Consider the following 4,698-nt stretch of genomic DNA (forward strand, 5'->3'; position numbering starts at 1 on the left):
TTGTTCTTCAACTTTAAGTACTTTCTTTAACACAAAAAGTTATCTACTCTCAGTTTACAAATTTTGCTTATTGAACTCCAAGCTTACTCGCAAAGAGGTTACCTAAATCTCTCTGTTAAGTTATGTTTACAAATTTGATATCAACTTCTAACAGGCCTGATGATTCTCTTAAGGACACTTCTTAACCTTATTAAACATATATCTTAAAAGTCTTTCTAATACAACTATAAGAGGAATTATATAAACGTTTTGAACTTACAAAGGTTCTGTATCTCACAATCAGTCAAAAGTCTTTCATTAAAAGTTTTATGGCAATTCTTTCATCTCTGATCTTCATCTGGAATTTTGGCTTTGGCTATATCTCATCGGGAGCGTAGCGGGACTCCTACAGATCCAGAAAAATATTATTCTCCCACGGCAAAAAGAAAAACTTATGAGCAAAGGTACTTCGGGAAATTTCTCTCACCTTTTCTCCTCTACTTAGGCTTGCCGAAAATGCCTGGATGACTACCGTCTCAAGTAGCTTGAATTGCCACCTCTAAGAAACTGAAAATGCCGCCTCCAAGAAAAAATGAACCTGCCGTCAACTGTCAATCAGCATCCCTCTCTGGACTGGAAACTTTTCTATTCTACGGCGTTTGGGAGTTCTCCTTTCGGCAATTTAAAGCCATGTCTGTGGCCTAGAAGTCGTTTCTCTCTAGCGATGTCTCGAACCGAGAAGCTCCTTTCTGGAAGCGGAAAACTCCTCTTTCAACCAAAGTCTGGATCTGAGATGCTCTCTGACGATGTCTGGAACTGACAGCTCTGTCTCTCTTCGGCAATGTCTGGGACCGGGCAGCTTTAGCAATGTCTGGAACCGGGCAGCCTCCTCTTTGACAGCGTCTGGAACTGTGCAGCCTCTCCTGTCTCTCTGTGGACGTCTCTGGAACTGGGCGCCCTGTAATTCTGCAGCAATCTCTGGATCCGGGCAGCCCCTTCTGTTTGCTTCAGTTCCTTTTTATTATGCCTCCTCTGAGACCTTGCATGAAGTTTGGAAACCCCCAAAGAATCGGCATGATTCTTTATCTTAAGTTTCAACTTCGTCACACCTTTTGTTCTCCTCCGCTTTCTTTTAATTTTAAGTTGCCGGCCATCGGAAAGTTATTTAAACCTTTCTGACCGACTTAGCAGATGTTTACACTTAGAGCCTGCAAGCCTTTCTCATACAAACAAATTTTAATAACAATCTTTCTAATGCCGCCATGTAGATCTATTACATGCAGCTTCATCGATAGAAACATTGCCTTTGTTCTTAACACTCTAACATATTCTTATTAAAGCAGTATATAGTTAACTTCCAGAGTGTTATTTACAATAACATCTAAAACAAACATACAGAGACAAACAAAGTTTATTTTTACAATATTCACATTGGCCTTAACCTAAGTAAACAATCGAATGTAATGTGCTTTGGAATATTTAAGCTACAATCGAGTTTTTACAGTACCATATGACTGGTTACGTACCAACAAAAGCTTTGTACGAAAATTCGTTTCTGTGCATAAAACCGTTCACCGTTTCCTGCTCTCCATGCAAAATTGTAAACAGCCGGCAATATACAATTTTTTTTTTTTCAATTTTTATTCCGTATATCAGGCCTTATTTATTTTAATATTGATCATCCTGAGAATTTTTGTTTTTATGATAAAAATTTCGTTTCTTAAAAATGAACTCATAAACTGTGCCCCGGCAGCTGCTCCTCCTTTGTAGCGACGCCCGCATGCTCTGCATGCTCGCTTCCGCAAGCCTTAGCGGTACACGTCTATTTGGGTACCTTTCTCGATACATTCGTACAGCGGATCGTCCATTACCGTCAGCTAATCCGTAAACGAGGTGCATGTCTGCTATATCAGCGTTCGTGAAACGACGCATGTTCTTCGTACGACGTCGAAAGCGTGAATGAGGAGGCCCAATTGCTCACTTGGAGCGCTGGCGAACAGCGCCACCTATCAGTTTCCAGTGGAGTTTCCGGTCATACTTACCTATGTTAATATTGTTGATTTTGATGTTCTCTAACTCGGGGCGCCGCCGCCGCCGTTCATTAGTTCATTTTTATATGTAGAAAGTTTTTTACCTTGGGTATAATATACGTTAAAGATACCAAGCTATTTTAAATATAAACCTAGTTTTAATCCATTTCCCAAGTAAGCAAACAGACAAGTAAGTCAAGTTTACGCCTGCAGCTACGTGCGGGTCACCCAGACTTGCACTACTTGCAGGCGCAAACTTGACTTACTTGTCTGTTTGCTTACTTGGGAAATGGATTAAAACCAGGTTTATATTTAAAATAGCTTGGTAGCTTTAGCATATATATATATATATATATATATATCGATATGCTGAATTCGATATCAATATAATTCGATATGCTGAAAAATATCGAAGAGACATCGAGCTGATATCATTTTTAAGAAATATTATTAGGTTAGGACGAATATTTATTTCGTTGTGAAAGGCGTAGTGAAACAGAAATTGGAAAAGATTTAATGGCAGGAGTGACAATGAACTGGAATTCGTTGCTTCGAAAGTCTATTCTATATTCTATATTCTATATTCTATTCTATATATATATATATGTTAAAGATACGAAGCTATTTTATATGTATATAAATATAAACTTGGTTTTAATCCATTTCCCAAGTAAGCAAACAGACAAGTAAGTCAAGTTTGCGCTTGTAAGTAGTGCAAGTCTGGGCGATTCCGTACGTAGTGCAAATCATAGGCAACTCGTGGTAAAGGTGGAATAAGCTCTGATCACTATTCTTAGTATTTACCCTTCATGCAAAGCACATCTCCTTGAGGAGATGTATGATGCTATGCATTAAAGGCAAGGGGCCACTATCCAGACCGGTTTCGATCTTTATTGAGGTCTCATCAGTGGGAGCCAGGCTTAGAAATATTAAGGTTTAAGTAATACAGAACTTATAAATATTTTACCAAAACAAGTTACATAAGGTGCTTTGACCTTATTAAATAAAAATCTCAGGATGAGAGATATATGTAGAAAGTTTTTTTTTTTTTTAACTTGGAACATTTTGCTTCTGGTTTTTTGGCAGGGACCAATTTATTCTTTATATTTGGAAAGCAATAATTCATCGATGTCATCGAATTAAAAATAAGTGCTAATAAATTAGGTGAATGTTCCCAATTCGTGAACTGAAACGGTACGTCAAATACGGCTCTTACAAATACTGCACACGATTTGCTACCTAAGTCACGCAAAAAACCACCTTCGTGACTGCATCACGTGCAAAATGCAGAAGTGTTTTCTATAATTTGTATGCAACTAGACACGCAGAATAACTGCAGTGTAGAGGAATGCCACTGACATTCCTAACAAGCAAAACTCTTTGAAGGCAATCAGAGAATTGGTGATTTCTGTCTTCTTGTTTATTTCCATTTGTCACTCTTCTTTATTCAAATAATTCAACAGTGATTATACTCGAATATTATATATTAACACATGTGAATATGAATGTTAAATAAAAAGCTTTTAATGGGGTGCTCCATTTGGTCATATTGAATTCAAAGCGGTAGAGTGTTATTGGTGATTTTACCTGTCCTGCTGCTCTGCTCAGATGGCATTGTTGTGTTTGTGTATATATGGAAGAATTTACGCATTTGAAATTGGTTCTAAGAACAAGAATTTCAGCTTATTTAATTTTCACAAGTTAGCCTGAGTGATAAATTACACTTTCTTTAATGATGGAGATAATGGCCATAGTTGGATAATGTAAAGATTTTTGTCACAAAGACTTGCGAATTCTCTTTAAAACTGTGTACTTTGGCGAGGAGGCGCTGCAGTCGTGACAGAAGCAGACGACGCTTAGGACTTGATCAGCAAAGTTTCCGCTGTGTGTGGTATCCATTTTTTTTAAATGTGCCCGAAGTGAAAGAATAAGTACAACATTAGTGTTTGAAGGCAAATTATAATGTTTTTGTAGTTTCAAGAATCTTGTAAAGCAAGTTTGTGTCAAGTTTTTCAGAAATAAATAACATCACTAGAGTTACATCAGTGAAATGCGTATGAATGTGTTCTAAAAGTATACGTATAAGCGAGCATTCATTCTGCGTAATGATCAAGACTTTCACCAGCTTTACCACTCATCACAAGTCCGAATTTTACTGGCGCAGTCGATAGGACCTACAAGGTGAGAGCAATTCGTTATGTAAATGCATGCTCCCATGTTTTAGAGTTCTATTTTGATTATTTGGGCGAAAGTCTGTTTTAATACAAAACAAAAAAAAAAAATAGTGTTCGTAGTTTGTTCCATCCTGGAACAGTAGTAGTTTTGATTTCTCGCCAGAGAAAGAATACGTCAGTATTCAAATTTTGTTCCATCCTGGAACAGTAGTACAACAGTTTGGATAAATGAAAAACACGCCAGTGTTCAAGCTATATTTTCGTCCCAGATAGTTCACAATAATTGTTTTTTTTTTCATTTTAAATTTATTTTGTTCTGCAGTTACCGATTTGTCCTGTTTTGCATGTTAGTTCCATCTTGGAACAGTCAGAACTTGTGATTTCTCGCCAGAGAAAGAACACGACAGTGTTATCATAGTTAATTTTTGCATACTGTTTTGATAGTTCTGTTTCGAGATTTCAGTTATTATATAGTAGCGGTGTAAAATCGGAACTATTTTTTTGTTTTTGTTTTG

This window comes from Typopeltis vanoorti, chromosome 9, assembly GCF_054136105.1.
Source record: "Typopeltis vanoorti isolate ZY-2024b chromosome 9, IOZ_Tvanoo_1.0, whole genome shotgun sequence".
In the NCBI taxonomy this organism is placed as follows: domain Eukaryota; kingdom Metazoa; phylum Arthropoda; class Arachnida; order Uropygi; family Thelyphonidae; genus Typopeltis; species Typopeltis vanoorti.